Source organism: Pelodiscus sinensis, chromosome 2 (genome assembly GCF_052426305.1).
Source record: "Pelodiscus sinensis isolate ZL-2025 chromosome 2, ASM5242630v1, whole genome shotgun sequence".
NCBI lineage: Eukaryota > Metazoa > Chordata > Testudines > Trionychidae > Pelodiscus > Pelodiscus sinensis.
This window is the reverse complement of record NC_143053.1, coordinates 77,344,040-77,367,086: the sequence shown is the minus strand read 5'-3', so window position 1 is coordinate 77,367,086 and position 23,047 is coordinate 77,344,040. Positions and strand designations below refer to the sequence as shown.

The 23,047-nt window shown below is 44.3% G+C and overlaps 1 protein-coding gene and 1 long non-coding RNA gene across 2 annotated transcripts in view; one reads left to right on the top strand and one right to left on the bottom strand.

Annotated features, from left to right (window-relative positions):
• Window positions 1-23,047, bottom strand: part of CHST9 (carbohydrate sulfotransferase 9) — a 249,544-nt gene that overhangs the window by 164,733 nt on the left and 61,764 nt on the right. The window lies entirely within an intron of this gene.
• LOC102445906 (uncharacterized) lies at window positions 4,269-11,765 on the top strand. Its single transcript, XR_016348784.1, has 3 exons — window positions 4,269-4,361; window positions 10,048-10,135; window positions 11,467-11,765. It is a non-coding gene; the product is annotated as an uncharacterized LOC102445906 (long non-coding RNA).

Below are 23,047 nucleotides of genomic sequence, written 5' to 3'. Positions count from 1 at the left end.
AATCAACAGTAAAATAATAGAACAGAGGGCTTTTTGCAGTGTAGGTAAACCTCCTTCTATGAGACATAACTCCTTTTTGCGCTACAGCTGTTGCACAAAAAGGCATGTGTGGACCCTCCGCAGGGATTTCTTGCACAAATAGAGCCTATCCAAAAAAGCATAGCTGCTCTGATGGCCATTCCCCATTTTCCCCTGGGAACAGGGGAAAGTGCACAAAGTTTCCTCCGACCTGCCAGAAGTGCGCGGTGCTTGGAAGCGCCATGCATACCTGGCAGGGCATGGATGCCTTGGGGGAACCTCTGGGGAGCGGGGCAAAGACTTCATGCACTCCCCCACCCCCAGACCAATTATGGTCTGTGCGTGGGGAAGCAGGGAAGTATCCTGGCCCCACCTCTTCTGGTATGGCCCAGGGCCACTTCAAAATTTTTTTGCCAACCCCTGGCTTAGAGTCTGGGGCCAATATAAATGATTCCAGAAACACTAATAACTTTGAAATATGAATACTTCTGACTATCTAACCATCCACTGATCGGAAAGGGTTTCCCACTGGGAAGGAAAGGATTATCCAAACTCTGCTCTTTGAAGCAATGAGCTGGCAGTCTGGCACAAACAGCTGGTAGTCAGCAGGGGCGAAGGCCATTCTAGTTTCTGCCAGTGAACTCCAGGTAGCAGTTTTAAGGTGCTTATCAGCAGATGGGGTTAAGGAATATTAGGGTTGAATAATGAAAAAATGAATAGTTTGAAGAACAGTGATTCTAAAGTTCTAACAATCTTTCTAATCACAGCTTTGCCTCTGGGAAGAGAAAACAAACAAAAAAGCCCCTCCATAAGCCCAAGCCATTCTAAAAGCAGTGACTAGAAAGTATGTTCTCTTCAATTTAGAATCCTACAAGGGCACAGTGAGTACCATGTTTCATCAGCATAAATAATTAACTGTAGGACATGTAATATTCATAGCTGAAAATCATTAAACAAAACAGGCTGGAAAAAAATCTTGAACATGAAGTGATATTAATCATTTAGCCACATATTCAGCTCTTCTTTTGTTTAATTATTTTTTTTAAAACCTATTCACTGGCAGATGTTGCTCTGCAAACCCACACAAATTCCCATATGCAAGGCAGCGAGCCTGAGGTTCCACAGTGTTAATTAATGTTATGAGGCATTGTTAATGATAGTGGACAAAGTTAAAACTGAGAGCTCTTTGTGTTCAGTAAATTGGGGATGAAAATGGGTCAAAAGAACAATACATTTCAAATAGCATTTGTCTTCTCAGATGCATTGTACACTCCCAGCTGTTCTTATTTGTGCAAGGAAAAAGAAAAAAAACCCAAACCCTAGATTTCCTATATCACCAAACATGCACAATGGGAAGACCCTGCAAAGCCCAGGATTTCAAAAGTAGAAGGGATTACTCCAAAACCCAGAAGCTTCATTAAGATTTCTGAGCTGGACTGGGGGGCGGAGAGGGAGGAGGGGGGAGGGGGGAGGAGTGCTTTTGTATAAGCTCTGAACATAGCATGTTAAGCAGAGAATTTTAGAGCTATGCTTCCCATCTTTCTGATAAGGAGATTTCCAGGCAAATTCTACAAGTCTGCATTGTTCAACTCATGGCCCAAAGAACAATCATGTTCAAATTGGCTATGTCAGATCTCACTAAAGTTTCTTATTGTCCTCTGCCTCTGTGACCTCTCCCTCTTCCTCTCTCCTTTTTGGCTTGGAAAACTAGATCAGGCTGAGCCCCAAACCAGAATCTTTGTTATGTGAGTCCATATTTTTTGACAGGTGGGCTCATAATTGAGCAGATAAGATTTAAAATGCATAGATGAAATGCATAGTACTAGTCACAATTATCTTGAATATTTGGAGGATGTAAATCCTTGAATATCTGCTCCCTCAGTATTCTGTTTCATACCATCCAAAGGATGAATATTTGGTATTTGATCTTTAAAAAGTATTTTTTTAAAATAAGAACATACATAAAAGGTCACTTGTTAGTGGTCACATTTGACTCATCATGTTGTGGATAGTGCACCATGTTCAGATCCAATTCTGCAAAGCTTTACTTGTGCAAATAATCCTTACAACACAGGAGCAATTCCCATTAGGCCAATTGAGTCACTTGCCAAAGATGGCTTTGCAGACCTGAGTGCTCAGTTGCATCCCTCTCATGAATAACAGGATGGAACAAAAATGATCCAATCATACTTTCAGAAAATGTTCTTCTTGATCATAGATGGCTATTTCTGAACTGAATTTTTGGTAGATCACAAAATAAAGAGCCAGATTCTGACCCTAGTAAAGTCACTTTTGTGCTGCTTCAGGGTTTAAAAGCTGCTTAAATGGGTAGCTAGTAATTCCTCTGACACATGCAAGGTGCAAAATGTATTATTAATCCAGCATTGGGACTCAAAGGGTAGGGCCCTGTCTTATTTTTTATTTGCAAATGTAAAATAATATGAAATTACATAAAAAGCAACCTATAAAATGAAGTAAAATGAAAGACTTACCCCTCAGGTGGCTCCTATAGCTCCTGTCCAATGGGATTGGGCCTTATTCCAGGTGTTGTAAATTGAGTCTCAAACCCTTCCTGAGATTTGGTCCATCTGTCTGTCTGTCTATCATGATAGGGGGATAACTGGGCCAACTTTGACTGAGTGGCATCATGATATATAGAAGCCAAGTCAAAGCTGAGTGGCAGTGCAATCCCATGTGCCAAGTCACAATGCTTGTAGCAGGAAGCTGGGCCCAGCCCTGGAGAACCGGAACAGTCTCTGCAGAACTAGTGTGGGTGGGTTCTCACTTCACAGACCATAGCCAGGGGTACCCTCTATTCCCAGGCTTCCCATGACAAAACAAAATAAATTCCTAAAATATAAAATGAAAAATTATTAAAAAAAACCTAGAAGATTTGCCTGGCGTTACTTGGGTTTTTAACTCAATTAATTATTTTTTTTTAGAAAATAAAATGAAAAAGTACATGCTTCATTTGAAACATTGCTCTGAGATGGGGTTCAATATGCAGGGTGTCCAGGGGAGAGAGGAAAACCCCAGGCCCCTCTCACTGCAGCAGCTTGGGGCCAAGGGAGAAGCTCCAGTAGATACAGCTGGGGGAAGGGTGCATGTACCCCGTGGGGCAGGTCCAGGTTCATCTACCCCCGGCACTCCCCAGCCCAAGTGAAGAATGCAGCAAACTGTGCAGTTCCTCTCACTCCCTAATTTAAAAAAACAGCAGCAATGTCCCCATATGCATCAGGGGGTGGGGGAAAGTTTCAACCCCCTCTGTCCGCCATAAAGAGAAGCTTGGAGTTGGGGGAGTCTCAGGCCAGCCCCTTTTACCTGCCTTATAATTCTATCTCTTCTGTATGGATTCATGAGAAGCAATCCCATTCCAGGCACAACCAAACCCTTACATTGCTTTAAGTTATGATAAGAGGAAGCTGTATACTGAATAAGGTGGTCCTAGCGCTTACCATTTAGGAGGCGTTCTTGAACAGACAGACAAACAAACAGACTGACAGACATACCCTCTCAAACATGTAGGAGATAAAAAGAATTTTAGGGGGAAATCTCTCAAGGGGTGTGACTCTGCACTGACTTATATAGTCATTAACACCCATGAGCAATAGATGTAAAATTTACCAAGTCAGAATTGTGCATTCACTCACACTGAATGGTAGCATGTCACACCCACTTTGCACAGATGTATATTACTTACACAAAAACAAACTACAGAAGATTGGGGGGGGGTGGACTTATGAGTAGTCCACTCTATTTCTATTTGTTGCATGTAGAATGCAATGTCTACATAAGGTAATTCATATTTCTTGTGGGAAGTTATTTGGCATTCAGGAAAAGGTGCGGTATATTGCACATTGACTCATTCCAACACTTTCTCAGGATGCCCAAGACTGTGAATCATCATGTAGTCCTCACTGCCTCATCAAGAGAAAGACTTATTGGTGCTAAACAGGGTGTCACTTCCTGACACCCTGCAACAGTCTGTATCCCTATATTCATTCCTTTTACAAGCCCTTGATAAATTTTTTGCAAAGTATGCTTTGTGGTGTATCATTTGAAAAATCAATTTGCTGCTCATTATTGTCCTGGTAAAATATATGTGGCAACATTGTATGTAAGGTGTCATGATTATGAGGGTTAGCCAGCAGCCTGGGGATTAAGGGGTTAACTACACCTAGCCAGGTGAAGTGACCAATAGGACTGTAGGTGAGACTTTCATACTGGGACAAAGGAATTTGGGTGTTTTTTTTTCTCCCTTTTGTCTGGGGAGAGAGTTCTCTGCAGCTACAGAGAGGGAGAAGCATGTCTCTCTCTCTCCAAGACACCATTCTTCAATTTCTGTAAGTAGGGTAAAGTTTAGGTAGTTTCGTTAGGTTTTATTATTTTAAGGATTGGGTATGGGATCTGAGATCTGGCACTGGTTAAAAGATGTTTTGACTTTTCTTTGTAACTAAGTTCTAGGCCCATGGAGTTTCTCCATGAGTATATTTTGTTACCTTCCTATCTAGTCATTATGATTACAACAGGAATATTGTTGTAGTAATAAAAGTTCTTTTCTTTCTCTTTATTAACCTGGCATTGGTTAATAGTGTGCCCTGGCATTGGTTAATAGACACCTCAGCCACATGATTTTTATTATAGGGGTGAGATTTCCCAAATGATCTTTCCCCTGGTTTCTTTATCAACATTTGGGTGGTGGCAGCGGAAGTTTTATTCCCAAGATCTAGGTTTTTAAGATTTTGGGGGAAGTTTTATACCAAAGCCTGGTAAATAAGGCTTTGGGGTATACTTGCTGGCCCCCACTTCTGCATTTATCATGCCAGAGTGGGGAAGGAGCCATGACATAAGGTTATACAATTCTACTGTTTGACCCTACTGAGACATGTTCTAAGTTTAGAAAATCAGCCACAAATCAGTTCCTTCAAGACAAAAGGCAAATAGACACCTCAGCCACATGTAATCAAAATCAAAGGGACTATTACCTGGTTAAGTGGTCATTCTTTGGTAGGAAAAAGACTGAGTGAGAAATTTACATCTTGGCAAAGCAACAAGGTAAAGGTTCCCATGCTCCTAGACTTTCTGCTTCCTGAACCCCAGCTAGAGATGAATCTCAAAGAAGATGAGAAAGTTTCCTCAAACTATTCCCCGCTTTCTCTCTACTCCTGGCAGCCACACCACCTAGTGAACAAAGAAACAGTTTAGGACTGAGGGAGGGATTGTGACTGCAATGAATTCAGCAAGTAATACTGCTCAAGCACATGGAGAGAGAAATTTTTGCTTTCAATTCACACAGTTTGTTAGTTTTGACTTCTTTGTCTCATTATTTGTAATTACTTAACTTTATCCTTCAGTAGTTAATAAACTTGTTTTTATCTAAACCAGTGTGCTTGGATTGAAGTGTTTGGGGACTTCATTTGGGATAACAATTTGTTCATATCATTTTCTATCAATAAAATGGCAGACTTTATATGAACTTGTATTGTCTGGAGAGAACTGGGCAGTTCAAGATATACATTTCTGGGGAAAAGTCTAGGACTTGGAATTTGCTGATGTTGCTCGGCAGTGTAATTCAAGAGTGGCTGTAATCGGGGCCAGCTCTAGGCACCAGCAAATCAAGCACGTGCTTGGGGCGGCACATTTCCAGGGGCGGCATTTCCAGGTAAGCAGCCGGCCCGGGCAATGCCCAGCCTGGCTCTGCTCCGCCGATTTTAAAGGGCCATGGGAGCTCGGCTCTGGCTGTGTATCCCTGGGAGCTGGCTGCGGAGCACGGCATGGCCAGGCTCTGCCCCGCCGGCTCCAGTCCTGCCGCGGCTCCAGCCCCCTTCACCGGTGAGAGACCGCGCCCGCTCGCTGTGCCCATCCCACCCCACCCCACGCCCCTCTGGCTCCATGCCACCCGTTCCCCATGCTGCCCCTGCTCCCCTGCACCCTGCTCCCCTGCACCCCGGTCCCTCTGCTCTCCCTGTTCCCTGCGACTCTCTGGCTCTGCGCCACCCTTGCACCCTGTACCCTGCTCCTCCCGATCCCTGCTCCCCCAGCTCTGTGCTGCCTATTCCCTGAGCTGCCCCTGCACCCTGGTCCCTGTGCCCCTCTGGCTCTCTGTCCCCTCTATACCCCACAGCCCCTTTTCCCTGTGTCTGTGCCCCCCATTCCCTGCATTGCCCTTCCCATTCCCCGCGTCCCATTCCCCGTGCCTCCCCTGCACCCTGCTCCCCCCAATCCCTGCATCCCTCTGGCTCTGTGCCTCCCGTTCCCTGCACCACCCCTGTATCTCCCCACTGTTCCCTGCACCCCTCTGGCTCTGCTCATCCCAGCACCCCAGTCCCCCTGCTTCCCCTGGTCCCCGCACCCCTCTGGCTCTGCACCTCCCATTTCCTATGGTGAACACTGCTCCCCCTGTTCCCCATGCCCCTCTTGCTCTGGGCTGTCCCCGCACCCTGCTCCCTCTGTCGGTCGGGAGTGAGGGGTGCTTGTCCATAGGGAGGGGCTGGACAGGGCAGGGAAAAGGCTGTTGTGACCCAGCAGTGAGTGAAAGGGGGGGGGGTTACTTGAAGTGCCTTTGCCTTTATGGAAAAAAATAATTAAAATTATATTTGCTATTTATAGGGCTAAAATGCCAGGACAAAAACAAAAACCAAACCAAACAAACAAAAAACACATTGCAAAGTGCAAATGTGTAAAAGCCAACAAAAAAAAGGGGGAGAAGCAAAAAACCTAGAGCTGGCCCTGGCTGTAATTGGACTCATACAGTTGGCTAGGAGTAGCTTTCATGCCGGAGGCTCTGTGAGAGCAGAACAGGAGTGGTAGCTCCGACAGCAAAGCAGAACAAAAGGCACCTCACACTGGAAAATTGAGGGGACAACTGTTCAACAGTCCAGAATGCAGCCTGAGCTAACTCCTGGTCTAGACAGCACTATGTTGATAGGAAGGCTTCTCCTGTCTAGAGGGCTACTGCCTCTTGGGGAGGTTGAGTATCCACACTGATGAGAAATGCTTTCCCATCAGTGTAGATAGTGTCTTCACTAAGGGCTACAATTATGGTGATTTAGGGCTATATCAACACTACAGGCAGTCCCCGAGTTACGCGGATCCGACTTATGTCGGATCCGCAGTTACGAACGGGGATTTTTCTCGCCCCGGAGGACTGGAGCTGCGGGATGCTTGGTCCCGCCGCCCGCCTCCTCCAGGGCGAGAAAAGCTGCTCCCCGTCTCCCTGGTCTGCTGGGGAAGCCAGCAGACCAGGGAGACGGGGAGCAAAGCAGTGGAGGATCTGGGGCCGGACCCGCGGCCGCTTCCAGATCAGCTAATCTGGAAGTGGCCGCGGGTCCGGCCCCGGGTCCTCCGCCACTTTGCTAAGCGTCTCCCTGGTCTGCAGACCAGGGAGACGCTGAGCAAAGCCGCGGAGGACTCGGGCCGGACCGCAGCGCTGATCTGGAAGCGCCGCGGTCCGGCTCGGGTCCTCCGCCGCTTTGCTCCGCGTCTCCCTGGTCTGCTGGGGGGGGGATGCAGCTAGTGCCCCCCCCCCCCAGCAGACCAGAGAGACATGGAGCAAAGCCCGGGGCCTGTGGTAGAGCAGGTGGGGCACTGCCGGTTGGTCCCGCAGCACCGCTCCTTGGCGCTACTGGACCAACCTGGCAGCACCCCAGCTGCTCTGCCCCAGGAGTCCTGATTCAGCCGCTGCTGATCAGTTTCAGCAGCACCTGAATCAGGACACCTGGGGCAGAGCAGCTGGGGTGCTGCTGGGTTGGTCCAGTAGCGCCGAGGAGTGGCCACGCTACTGGACCAACCCAGCAGCACCCGAGCTGCTCTGCCCCAGGCGTCCCCAAGTTAGCCGCTGCTGAAACTGACCAGTGGCTGACTACAGGAAGCCCGAGGCAGAGTTGCTCTGCCCCGGGCTTCCTGGAATCAGCTGCTGATCAGTTTCAGCAGCAGCTGACTTGGGGACGCCTGGGGTTCTTAAGTTGAATCTGTATGTAAGTCAGAACTGGTGTCCAGATTCAGCCGCTGTTGAAACTGATCAGTTTCAGCAGCGGCTGAATCTGGATGCCAGTTCCGACTTACATACAGATTCAACTTAAGAACAAACCTACAGTCCCTATCTTGTACGTAACCCGGGGACTGCCTGTATTAATTACATCAGCAAAATTTATGTCACTCAGGGGTGTCAAAAACCACCCAGCTGAGTGACAAACTTCACTGGCATAAGTGGTAATGTGCATAGCACTATGATGGCAAGTTCTCTCACTGGCATAGCTATGGCTGCTTTGTTGTGGGAGATTTAAATATGTTGATGAGAGTGCTCCCAAGACTGGCATAAAGTGTCTACATGAGAAATCCTACAGCAGCACGCCTGCATCGGTACAGTGTTTCTGTAAACTCTCCATGCAGACATATCTTTATTGTAGACAAAACCTTCGACATTAAGGCTATGTCTAGACTACAAGCCTCTTTTGAAAAAGAGCGTCTAGACTGTAACAAAATGCAGGACAATGTAGCACTTTAAAGACTAACAAGATGGTTTATTAGATGATGAGCTTTCGTGGGCCAGACCCACTTCCTCAGATCAAATAGTGGAAGAAAGTAGTCACAACCATATATACCAAAGGATACAATTAAAAAAAATGAACAAATATGAAAAGGACAAATCACATTGCAGAACAGAAGGGGGATGCGGGGGGGTGGGAAGGGGAAGGAAGGAAGGTAAGTGTCTGTGAATTGCTGATATTAAAGGTAGGGAGAGTGGGATGTTTGTGAGTTAATGGTATTATATTTCTATGCTATCATGTGCCGAAAGTGTCCGTCTGCTATGTACATTGGACAAACATCTCAGACACTTCGCCAAAGGATTAATGCCCACAAAACAGATATCAGACAAGATCACAAAGAGAAAACAGTTTCTTGCCACTTTAACCAGAAAGGACACTCTCTAAATGACTTAGCCACCTGCATTCTGCTACAAAGACCTTTTACATCTGCACTTGAAAGGGAATCCTCTGAACTGTCATTCATGTTAAAATTCGACACTTGCCAACAAGGACTTAACAAGACTTTGAACTTTCTCACCCATTACCAAGACAGTTTCCCCAATTATCACCTGTAATACCATTAACTCACAAACATCCCACTCTCCCTACCTTTAATATCAGCAATTCACAGACACTTACCTTCCTTCCTCCCCCTTCCCACCCCCCCGCATCCCCCTTCTGTTCTGCAATGTGATTTGTCCTTTTCATATTTGTTCATTTTTTTAAATTGTATCCTTTGGTATATATGGTTGTGACTACTTTCTTCCACTATTTGATCTGAGGAAGTGGGTCTGGCCCACGAAAGCTCATCATCTAATAAACCATCTTGTTAGTCTTTAAAGTGCTACATTGTCCTGCATTTTGCTTCAACTACCCCAGACTAACACGGCTACATTTCTATCACTAGACTGTAACACTTCTTTTAAAAAAGCAAGCCGCTTTTTCAAAAGAGAGCAGCCAGGCAGTCTGGACGTTCTCTTTTGAAAAAGCCCTGTTTGCATTCAAGAACGCCTTTTTTCAAAAGAGCACTTTCGAAAAAAGGCGTTCTTCCTCGTAAAATGAGGTTTACCATGGTCAAAAAAACGCCACATTCCTTTGATTTAATTTTAAAAAGAAAAACATGCAGTCTAGATGCAGGGGAAGCTTTTTCGAAAAAAGGCCACTTTTTAAAAAAAAAATCCTTAGTCCAGACACACCCTAAATGTAACATTACCAGGCTAAAATCCATGTCTAAAGCAGTTTCTCACCTAAAGCTTTCTTGCAGAATTTTCAGCCAGAACAGGTTTTCTCATTTTCTTTAATATAATTTCACAGCCTGATTACTTCCTAAAGTGCAGGATAACAGGGCATTGTCTCTCTTCTTTAGTTATAGACCAAATAAATCTCTTATGTGCACTCCCAAACAAAGCTCTTTCCTCCTGCTGTTCTGCTCTGCCTGTTAAATCTGCATTTAGCACTGCCTGATGACAATGAATAAGACAATGCTCAATTTACATTTCAGCAAATGGATGGACAAACATCTCTGGTGTGGCAAGAAACTAGTTTCTCACCTCTACGGGGAGCAACAGCTTGATGCAAACTATAAGAAGGTATCTTCGGTATATAGACATAGCTTTTTAAATAGCATCTCTACATACATTTCACAATATTAATGACCAGCATGATCCCGGCTTCCATTTAGGATATTACATGACACACTTTGGGTATGTCTATACTGCAGAGTTTTGTCAGAAAAACAGATGTTTTTCCAACAAAACTTGAGAAACGTCGACACTGCAATTGCGTTCTCCCACAAAAAAAATTGAAAGAACAGAGGGGTTTTTCCGGCATTGGTAATCCCCATTCTACGAGGAAGAAGCCTTCTTGTGAGAGAGCTCTTTTGCAAAAAGGTGTGTGTGGATGGGGAAGAGGGTGTTCTTTCAGAAGAAGAGTAAAGAGGAAAAAGCAAAGGTACCCTGGTTGTCATTCAATCCTTAGCAATCACAGCTTACATGCGAGAGAGCATCTATTCAGTCTGGATGCTCTCTTTCAAAAAAGTAGATCGCTTTTCAATGCACTTTTGCAGTGTGTATGCTCTCTTTCGGAAGTTTTTTTGGAAGATCTCTTCTGAAAAAAGCTTCTTCTGAAAGAAGCCTGCAGTCTAGACATAGCCTAAATGAATAGACATTATGAAAATGATGTGATAAGTGTAGTGAGTTTGCCAGGCCTATTAGGACTTGCTGATACAGAGTGACAAATGCTTTGCCATTCACAACAGTGGGTCTCTGGTTCACTCTAGTCAAATAGAATGTTCCATACTACATACTTCCATTAGGGGAATAACAAACACATTTAAATGTTTGCTCTGTAAGAGTTATTAAATCTTTTTCTTTAAAAAAAGGTACATAGCAAATCCAATCATCCTGTGAGTTACTGTACCAAATTGGAAGACTCAGTTTAAACTTTCAAGCGTAGAAAAGGAATTTTAGATCTGAGTTTAATAAAAAAATCTTATGGGGAATTTAATCAGAAAAATTTAAATAACTGGATTTTTTAAGAGAACATTTTAATAGATGCCCCCAAAGCCACATCAATGGAAGATGGCAGTATTGGTTAAAAAATTACATGACTTACAGGGGAAGTGAGAAGACAGTTATAAAAATAAAATAAAATAATTTATGACTGAAATAAAGGTGAAATCAATAGTAATGAATATAAACCAGAAGTTAAGAATTGTAGAAAATTGACATAGGAAGCCAAAAGTTTCAAGGAGAAATCTCTGGCCTATAAAGTTAAGGACAGTATGTAGGCATTTAAATATATTAAGACTAAAAATAATTGTGACTATCTTATGGGTCTGTTATTAGATGGAAATAGTAAAATGTTCAATAATAATGCAGAAGAGGCAGAAATGTTCAAAATATTTCTCTTCTGTACTTAGAAAAAAGCCAGACGATAAAGATGCTCTCTCCATTTCAATGTTCATCCATAAGAAGACTTCATCTACTGCAATCAGACATTGTAGAATCAGAAGATCCACATAACTGGCATCCAAGAGTTATAAAAGTGCTTTCTGAGGAGTTCGCTGCACCATTAATATTGATTTCTAGTAAGTCTTGGAATACCGGGGAAGTTCCAGAAGACTGGAAGAAATGGGCCAGGATTAAAAAAGAGTAACCAGTTTGACATTGGTGTAACATTCAAGATAATGAAATGGCTAAGAGTAATAAAATTAATTCCAATCACCATGGGGTTATGAAAAACAGATCTTGTCAAAGTAAACTGATTTTTATATGAGATTACAAGTTTCGTCTATGAAAGTAGGCGTGTTGATATAATGTACATCGACTTCTGTTCAGTATTTGACTTGGTACTACACATTTTGATTGAAAAACTCTAGTAAATTAAAGGTAAATGTTAAATAAATAAAAACGGTCCAAGTTTCAAATTGTAATTGTAAATGGATAATCATCGTCAAGCACATATGTTCCCAATGGTCTCATGCAGGGATTGGTTCTTGTCCCTATGTCATTTAACATTTTTATCATGACCTGAAAAAAATTATCACTGATAAAATTTGCCATTGACACAAAAATTAGGGGAGTGGTAAACAGTGAAGGACAGGTCACAGGTCACTTGGTAAGATGGGTGCATACAAACAACATACATTTCAATGTGGCCTAGGAGAAAAAGAAGGTAGGCCATTCTTACAAGATGGAGGACTCTTTATCCATGGAAGCAGTGATTTTGAAGAGATTTGGGAGTCGTGGTGATAATCAACTGTGTTGCTGTAGCCAAAAGGATTAATGTAATTCTTGGATGTATAAATAGGGGAATCTTAAGTAGGAGAAGAAAGATTATATTACCTTTGCATTTGCCACTGATGGAAAATAATGTCCAGTTCTGGTGTCCACAGTTCAATAACAATGTTAATAAGGTGGAGAGTGTTCAAAGGAAAGCCAAAAGAATGATGACAAGATTGGGAAACGAGGAACAAGTATTTGACAATGGGTTCTTTAATTTAGTGAAAATAGATATAACACAATCCAACATCTGGAAGCTGAAGCTAGGCAAATTAAACCTGAAAATGGTGTGTTCATTTTTAACAGTGAGGATAATTAACTATTGGAACAATTTACCAAGGATCACAATAGATTCTCAATGTTTAAGAACAGACATTCTGTATGTGTCATATAGGAGGTCAAACAGGTTGATCACAGTGGTCTGTTTGGGTCTTGGAATCTAGCATTGGTCATTTTTAGCCTCTTATCCTTTGTTAATAGATTCCCAAATTAACAGTTCCATTTTTATGTGGGATCGACACAGAGGTAAAAGTAGGCTGGTGGGCCCTGGTCTGCTATACCAGTAAGAAAGTGGCCAGTTGGGGGTGCTGCAGGAGGAGGCACACCTGTGCTCCCGCTGGCAGTGTGGGACTCCAAGGCTACGTCTACACTGCAGGCTTCTTGCGCAAGAACTTTTTGCAGAAGAGATCTTCCACAAAAAGTTCTTGCACAAGAGCGCGTCCACACTGCCATGGATTCTCTTGCGTAAGAAAGCTCTTATTGCTATTCACAAAGCACCTGTGCTTTTTCCTATAGGGTTTTCTTGCGCAAGAAACCCTTGTTGTCCGTCCACACATGACTTTTTGCACAAGAGGCTTATTCCTCGTAGAAAGAAGAATAACTCTTGCGCAAAAAGCCCTGTCTTTTGATGATCTAATGTACTTTTTCTTGCACAAAAATGCGCTTGTAGTGCAGACACTCTGTGAGTTTTTGCGCAAAAACTCAACAGTGTAGACATAGCCCCAGCCTGTTCCGCTGGCCCCATGCTGGCTGCAAGCCATGTTCCATCCCTGTGACATGCAGCCCCTGTGGGGAGGAGAATGGCAGTGGGTTTTTACGCACTGCCTTGGCTGCAGGTGCCGGCCCCACAGTCACAGCTCCCGTTTGGCTGGAAATAGGAGCAGTACAAGGCAAGGTAACCGACTGCAACAACACTACCCCTACCCTGATCCCCCTCTGTGCACTCTCCCTACACTGCCTGACTCTTGCCCTGAGCTCCCCCACACCTTCAGCCCCCTACTCTGAGTCCTCCTGCATCCCCAGGCTCCTGCCCTGAGCCCTCCCACACCCCCAACCATCCATCCTGAGCCCCCAAATACAATATGATAGTATCTGCATTAACATCAGGCTAACTGGTCGACAGTGTCCTCTGTTATCTCTTTTAAAATATTGGAACCACATTGGCAGTCCTCCAATCCATTGGAATTTCTGTACTTTCCCAAGATTTGTTAAAAAACAAGGTGCCACAGGACTACTCGTTTTTAGAGTTAGAATATGACATTTTTAACATAATAAATTATGTTGTGATATAAAAAGGTAAATAAAAACACTTCTTAATAGTCTTTTTGTGTGGGACAGGTGCTGTATTTTGCAGGGCCAGCAAGAACTGCCAGAAAATAGATATACTAAGCTCAAAGGTGCTGAAAACTAGAAACAATCAAGGCTCTTTTCTATCAGGGAGAAATGATGACTTCATGCCCGAGCCATAGCACTTGTTACTACATTCAGCTGCTACAATGCAATTATTAACAAATAAACAAACTTATTTGCATTCAAGGTCCATATTTCTAGTAGGACAAATTCATACACTATGCCAAAGTAAGAATTTAAATGATTTTGCATTGAATTATAAAATGCAATGAATTATTTATAATAAATTTATCTGCATTAACACAGATGGTAAACAATATTGGTGCTCTACACTGCCTTGCATAATGGAAATGCTTGATAAATGCCATGCATCTCTGTTACACAGTATCATCTTCTATGCCAGCATAGTGTATCATTGAAGACATTCCAATGTGAGCACATAAAAGTTATCACCTACGCGCCAACTGCAGAAGAGAAATCTAGCCTGATTTATAATAAAACAACAGATGTAGTAATAAAATAAAATAAATACATTAACCCACTTCTTGATGCCATCTAGAACTTGTTCATTCTTCTAAATGAAATAAAGTGGTAGTTCCCAGTAGTGATGATCTCAGTGCCAAACTCCTCCCCCCACCCAAAAAAACAAAAACCCAAAACCACACAAGGATTTTTCTTTATTACTAAAGAAAGAGAGACTCCTATACTTTAAGCGGCAAAAGTATTCAATGCTCTAAATTTATAGAAGTAAATAGTAATTTGGTTGCCTCCATTTTTTCAACATTTATCTTGAGTCACCTTTAAAGAAGCTAGATATTCAGAAGTCATAAGCAAATACCCACTGAAATCTGCCCCCATACCTTGAAGTCAGATGGTTGGTAGTCTAGATATGCCACGGTACTGGTACTGGAAAGACCGTTGTGCCAACCAGGGAGATTTATTAGGCTATCAGTGTTAAAAGCACTACCCAAAATTTGGTTGTAATTCAACTCGGGGCTAGGCGCTAAGATTTCAGTACATTTTAAACTGATATAGTTTGTGGATGGAATTCTGTGGAAGCTCTAATAATTTTTCAGTAAAACTTGGAGTATATAGTAGCCTTTTTTTATAAATGACATTCCAATTGGCCCCAAAAAAGTCATGATTATTCTTATTCAGTTACTTAATCAGAGTTGGTAAATTTCATTTCAAGCAGTGGAATGAGGCCAAATTCGGATTCCACTGAAGTCTGGCAAAACTTCCACTGATTTCAAGACTCAGGATTTGGATCCCAGAATGTATTTTTTTCTGTGCTAATTTAAAACATTGAAAATCTTTCAGGATTTAATTGCAAGGTTTATTTGAGTGATAATATTAGCTTCTGAGTTTTGCCCACTGTAGTATGGGTCGCTCTTAACCAGGCCACCACTGGGGCCAGCCTCTCGCTCCCAACTCCAGGGGTTGGGGCTCTCAGCGAGTCTCCATGATAGGGAGCCCAGCCACTCCTTCTGGATATCCCTCCCTAGCTGTGACTGCTCTAATGCTGGTATGACTCGCTCTCAAACTCCTTGCTCTCTGTTTCTCCTTCACCTGTCCTCTCACTCTCTCCCCCAGCTTCCAACTGCTGAGGCTTTTAAAGGCCTTCAGCCAGCCCGCACTGGAGTCAGCTGCCACAATCTGCCTGAGCCAGATTCCTCCAGCTGCTGCTAATTGTCCTGTAGCCCTCTGCTTCTATAAACAGGTCTTTTACCCTTTTGGGGCTGCTCCTCCCACCCCTCATAGCAGTCCTCTGGCCTGACCCTACCACACTGCATTTTAAAGCTAGACTAAAGTGTACTATGGTTAAACACTAACAAATTTCACAGCAGAGGAATTACTTAGCATATGTCAGGTATCATCTATACTTCCACCTCTGACAGATCATCTTACTGATAGTGACCTCTAATGGGTTCAACGAAGTAAGCTCTTTTCAAGTTTTTTTCCACATAAAATTTTACAAAGAACTCAAAAGCAGAGAAATTAAATTCTAACTTCACTTCTTGATTTTTAGTGGTAATGGATGGAAAAGTCAGATAATAGATTAAGGGATGTGACCTCCACTTAAAAGTAGTGTTGCTTGGTAGGAATTTACTATCGGCTATGACATGAATAAAAATAAGATTGCAGTTAAAGAGGCACTTTATGTTATTTAAGATCAACATTTGGCTTGCTGTTAAAGTGATAAATGTCTGTTTTAGAATGTAAGCTTTTTGGGATACGGACCCTTTATCTTAGTGTCATGTACAGCACTGAGCACATTTTCTTTACCTAGCAAATAAAGGCAGAGAATTTTGTGAGGAACACTCCCTGAAGTCTAATGATCAATTATTTATTAATGCACATACAACATATTTGATTCACTATTTTAGAAACAGCCAGCTATTAAGAACAAACTAAAAGGGACACTGTCAAGATTATAAGTACACTTTAACAATCTCTTTTTTACCTGTATCACTAAAAATGCCCCAGTTCGGAAAAAAAAAACCCTTCTTAATACTATTTGTACCAATTTTTAAGAAAAAGAATGGAGATAGGCTATCATACGAATACACGAATAAACAAAAGAATATCCAAAATCTGACTCTTCATACACTCTACATAGGATAGATGACATTTGATTTTCTCCACATATCTAGTAGAATTATTCTATTATTCCTTTTATATTTTTAGGCCTTCACAAGAGAGTAAACCAGACGACCATTTCAGACCAAATCTAGGCTTCTTTGCATATGGCAGTTAGGAAAATAACAAGCTCTTACTGGTGTATATAATGCTGCATATTCTGTTATTCGTGTGAGGAAAAAGGGGTTTCAAGCCCAAGTTTGTAGTCAGGAGCAATGGAACTATTTGGCCTGAGCTCCCTGTCTCACCCACCCCAAACAGCCCTGCGAGCGATCTTGACCTTCTTTTCCCTCCTTGGACAGAAAAAGATATCAAAGACTTTTGGTTTCTCTAGTCGGCTGCATTTCTATCCTTTGCTCATTCTTAAAAGTCAATACAATTTAAAGCCAGAATTAAACTAAACATGCTACCTTTAGTGAGGATTGGAGGGAAAAGGGGGCTGTCCCTACCATACTTATAGCAGTCATGCAGGAGGAATCTTGATGCCCGAGGGCTTTCCCTCCCTTGGCTCTATGGATATCCAAGAAATAATCCAATGCCAGGTATTTCACAATAATCAACCTTTTATTAGGATTACTACCTGCCTGGGTTTTACCCAGAAAGCCTGTGATTGGCTTCTGTGCCTGGATGCTATTTAGGGTTGTCAGTGAGCAGGTGGCCAGCAGGGTGGTGGCAGAGAGGACAGTGAGGCTATGTCTACACTCACAGCTTCTTGTGCGAGAAATATGCAAATTAGGCTAAGCCTGGAATATCTCCGAGCCTCATTTGCATACCTAACGAGCCACCATTTTTTTTGCAGAAGAGGCTGTTGAGCCAGAAGGAGCTGTCTACACTGCCCCTTCTTGCGCAAGACAAACCCTTTTGCGTAATGCCGTTCTTCCTGAAAAGTAATCGGCGTAGCAGCATTGCGCAAGTGGGTTTTTCTTGCGCAAGAAGGGGCAGTGTAGACAGCTCATTCTGGCACAAGAGCCTCTTCTACAAAAATGGTGGCTCATTAGGTATGCATATGAGGCTCAGCAATATTCCATGCTTAGGCTCATTTGCATATTTCTTGTGCAAGAAGCTGCGAGTGTAGACATAGCCTGGGAGTGGTGAGCAGGCAGTTGGTTGAAGCAGTGAGCTGGTGGTTGGCAGGAACACTTGGCAAGTGGCCAGCAGGGTGACTGGGAAAGAGGAGCAGTGAGTGAGTGCCCAATTAGTGGAATTAGTAAGGTTTCTCTTTATCCCTCACAGCCTGGGGTGGGTGGTGCACTCTGCAAATGCACCTCTGAATCTTGGAACTCCACTAATCACTGACAGCAACTGTAAGTGGAGTGCCAGAGAGGGGTCGGGCATGTGATGTGGACTAATGGGCAGCTGGACTTAAGAACCTGAGGGGAAAAGGACACTTCCCATGAGTCTTTTACTCATGGTTTATGTTTACGAACCCTGTTTGCATGTTTCCGCACATTTATGACAATTTATCACTCTGCTTTTATTAAAAGTTTCTTCTCTACACTTAGACTCTGGGCTTAAAAGTGGCACCCAAGGTTGGTGTGTAAATTTTCTAGGTTATTGGGTGAGGGCTTGAGCCAGTCCTGTGTTGCATCATTTGAAAGGAACCCTTCGATATTGAACCTGGCTCTGATTGCTGCTGGCTGCACTTGGCAGAAAGTCGTGGTAAAACAACTCACAGGGGAAATAGGAAATGTACTAAGATTACCCTGAAAGCCCCACCCAATATGCTCCTCCCATCCTCAGTTTCCCCCAGCATTCTCCTTGGCTGTGTCCAGACTCCATGCCTCCGTCGACGGAGGCATGTGGATTAGCCAGATCGGAAGAGGGAAATGAAGCCGCGATTAAAATAATCGCGGCTTCATTTAAATTTAAATGGCTGCCCCGATCTGCCGATCAGCTGTTTGTCGGCAGATCGGGAGAGTCTGGACGCGATGCCCCGACAAAGAAGCCTTTCTTCATCGACACAGGTAAACCTGGTTTCACGAGGCTTACCTGTGTCGATGAAGAAAGGCTTCTTTGTCGGGGCATCGCGTCCAGACTCTCCCGATCTGCCGACAAACAGCTGATCGGCAGATCGGGGCAGCCATTTAAATTTAAATGAAGCCGCGATTATTTTAATCGCGGCTTCATTTCCCTCTTCCGATCTGGCTAATCTACATGCCTCCGTCGACGGAGGCATGGAGTCTGGACACAGCCCCCATGTTGAGTCTTTTGAGGGCATCCTTGGGAGACAGCCTTGTGGCCATTTTCTGCTGTATCTGTGCTAGGGGACAGCTGCCCCTGTTGAAACTTAAACATTATCAAACATAAAGGGTCCAGAATAAGTGGAGGATCTGACCCCAGATCTGAAACACACAGGCTTCTCTCTTGTGTTAGAAAATCACTGTTACAGCTCCCTGATTCTGAAGGCCACCCCTTCCCCCAACACTGCTTTGATCTGCTGTTAGAGAGTTCTAAATTGCTCCACTGACAGAATGACCATAACAGACCCTATGTGGATGTAGGATTAGTGCTGGTCTGTTCTCCATCATCACACCCTCACTGCCTTCTCTCCTCCCACTAACAGCATTCACCATGATTGAACAGTCCGGCAGCCATTCCCCTGCACTGGTCCTTCCCAAATCCCTCCCCCATACCTATACCTGCTTCTGCCCCCCAACTCTCTGGCTTCTCCCCCTAATCCCCTGTTGTGGCCACGGAGGGCCCTGTACACAAGGCAATGGGACTGTCTGAGGCAGGTGCCAGTCCCAGCTCCATCCCTGAGCCTCTTCTCCCTCCTCCCGGGTTCTTTCCCCAGTCCCTCCCAGTTATATTTACCTCAATTAAAATGTACAGAGAGTTTATTGTTCCAAAACAAAAAGTCTTGTTTATTTTATCAGCAGAGAATGGAGAGGAGGTGGAAGGGGGGAAGGGAGGGCAGGGGAAGGAAGGGATGGTGGAGAAAGGCACACTGGGGCCTTATAGAGGACCATTGTAGAGAGGCCTGGGGGAGAGTCTCACAGGTATCCTTGTCTGAAACTCTCTCTTAGGGACTCTCGGATGCACACAGCCCCCTGAAAGGGTTGCCGGATGGCAGTGGTATGCGGCTGCTCCAAGGCTCTTACGAGATGCTCGGCCTCTGGCCCCCACCCTGGCAGGAATGTCTCCCCCTTATTATCACAAATATTGTGGAGGACACAGCAGGCCGCCACCACTTGGGGGACGTTCCACTCACCGAGGTCCAGCTGGGTGAGGAGACAGTGGAATCTCCCTTTGAGATGGCTGAAGGCACCTTCCACAACAATGTGAGCCTTGTTGAGCCTGCCATTGAAATGTTTTTTGCTTTGTCAAGGTGTCCCGTGTAGGGCTCATAAGTCAGGGAAGGAGAGAGCAGGCTGCATCCCTCATAATGCACATGGGCATGTCCACAACCCTGACCGTGTGGTCGGAGAAAAAAGTGCTGGCCTGCATCTTCTGGTAGAGGCTGGAGTTGCAGAAGATGCGGGCATCGTGCGCTTTCCCTGATCACCTGATGCTGATGTCAGGGAACCAGCCTTGGTGGTCCATGAGGGCCTGAAAGACCATGGAAAAGTACCCCTTCTGGTTGATATAATCAGAGGCCTGGTGGTCAGGGGCCTGGATGGGGATGTAAGTGCTATCAATGACCCTTCTCCCCACAGTTGAGGAAGCCCATGGTGGCAAAGCCAGTGATGATGGGGTCCGCGTCACCCAGGATGATGACCCTGTGCAGCAGGATGGTGTTGGTGGCCCACATCACCTGTAGGAGACAAACAGAGAATCACAGGGTTGCCAGAGCCCTTGGCAGTTCCCTGAGGCCGATCCCCGCTTCTCAAACACCAGGCCCAACCCCAACTTACCCCATTCCCTGGCAGGGCTTTGTGAAGAGGGGACAGACAAACCTTCCAGGAAGGGAGTTTCCACCCCCCTTCCCTAGGGAGCTCCATTCCAGCAGTTTACCATCCTCGTGGGACAATAGCATGAGAGTCCTATACCTGCATGAGCACGGCCCTGGTAATCGATCTCCCCATGCTGACCTGGGTTCCCAACAGAGCGATAGCTGTCCAGCCTGGTGAGCTTCCACAGTGCGATGGTGACCCATTGCTGGAGAGGGATGGTGGGTCTCATATGGGTCTACCATTGCCAGAGGGCATGGGTGAGCCACTCTCACAGCTCCAGGAAGGTGTCCTTCTGCATGCAGAAGTTCTGGAGCCACTGTTGGTCGTCCCACTGCTCCATGACAATCCAGTTCCACCAGTCAGAACTGGTGCCCCATTGCCAGAACTAGTGGTGCATGATGTGCAGGGGAGGGGCTGTGCTGCATGAGCAGCACATGGAAAGAAAAGAGGAGGTGTCCCACAGGGAGCAATGGGTCCTGTTCCTGCACAGCTGCAAGGGCAGCCTGCAGTAACTGCACCAGGAGGTGCGGCAGCAGGTCGAAGAGCTGGTGACTGCTTTCCAGCAGGTCTGGCTTCATGGCTGGAGTGCTGTGGTGTCTGCAGGGCAACCAGAACAGGCTTTGCTGTCCCTCAAGGAGGTAGATAAAGTTGAAGAGCCTCAGACACAGCTGAACAGGGGGGGTCCCTTTAAGCATGCGCCTCAGATAGCCGCAGGCAGCAGCTACAGGAAGTGATGACTGTCCTGATGCCCTGCCCAAAGTGCTTCCGAGGGCTCTTATATGTGACTCAGGCTCCAATCAATGTGGACACTCTATTTTGAAATAGCTCTGTGCTATTTCAATGGGGATTTGTATTGTGGATGAGTTATTTTGAAATAAGCTATTTCAGAATGTTTATTCAGAAATAGCTTATTTTGAAATAAGCGCATAGTGTAGACATACCCAAGAAATTAAAGCCTCTTTATGTTGCCTGAGCTGTGCAAAGGGGCTGCAATCCACAAAGCAATCTGGCCAGATAGGACATTTCCAAAATACATTAGACATGTTACAGGCAAAATGAAGGCTCTCTCCAAAGTTAGTAGAGTTAGCATACTCTACAACCCAAAGAAAATAAGGTTAATGTCATAGTGCTTATTTTGATGTCCCTAATCACAATAAGGAGGTGAAACAGAATAAGGTCCATTGGAGGTTGACTAAAAGGAGACTGATTCAAAATGTGGTACAGGCTGTGTTGCCTTGATCTGGCACCCTTGGGACCTGATAGGTCCAGAACAAGAGAGTTTGCTAGATGAAGGGAGGTCGAGTTTGGATCCCCTGCCTGGCTCTGCTCCCAGCCCCAGCTGCTGCCTGCTCTATCCCACCTTGGCCACTGGCTCTGCTGGGCTGCTGGCTCTAGCTGGACTGCCACCCGCCCCAGCTGAGATGCTGGACCTGCTCCTGCCCGACTCCTGGTCACAGCAGCTCTCTGGCCCAGGAACATTGTTGGTCTTGTTGCCAGATCAGAGAGCCTTGGATTTTTTAGTTTTAACCTGTAGTCTTCTCTTCATGTGGACATGTGGTTGAGAGATTGCCGAGGAAAGCAATATTTATGATAAACGTAAAAAACTTGCGATATAGGATTCAACAGTTAAATAAAAAACTTTTGAGCTACCAGTCCTATGACTATCTAAGGAAATACGAATGCTACAAAACTCTTGGAAGTTTCTGCAGATGTTCGAATGATTTGGTATAGGATACCATCACTACTAGAAAGTTAGAGTAAAAGTAGCATCCCAATCAAATGAGTTCTGTAGAAGCACATTTGAGATTTTTAATGCCCTTTTCCAACATCTGATGAACATCCGCGAGAAATGATCTGTTTGTGTGCAGTGGTGTTGGTCATTTAACAGCTTGGTAGATATCCATGGTACTGAAACCATGGTTTTAAATGACTCTGAGGCGGGGGTGAATGTAAGACTGTTTACAGTGAGTAGAACCTCAGAGTTACAAACTGAAAAAGCAAATTCAGTACAATACTGTGTTAAATGTAAACTACTAAAAAAAGGTGAAAGCAGCATTTTTCTTCTGCATAGTAAAGTTTCAAAGATGTGTTAAGTCAATCTTTAGTTGTCAACTTTTGAAAGAACCATAATGTTTCTTCAGTGTTACAAACATTTCAGAGTTACAAATAACCTCCTTTCCTGAGGTGCTTATAATTTCGAGGTTCTTTAGTATTTCCCATTTACAAATACTTTTACCTCATTTGTTTTGGCTATGCTAGTAGCTAAAGTATGTCTGTCACCAATTCAGCTGTACTCACTGCTAACACCCATTTCACCAACAGGCCATTTTAGCATAGACCAGCTCTTATTTTCAGTGTCATTCACTTTTTACAGCTTCTACAATGGGTTGTTCTTGCCTCAGTTCCTTTAAGCATACATCCCATTAGCTGAATTTTGGATTGCATGTTTTACACATACCATTCAATAGTTTGAGGTTTGCTTGTCTTGTCATCCGCCATTCTTAATTGGTGACCATGCTGTTTCTTAGCAGCAGTCTATACCAAATGTCATCTTTGT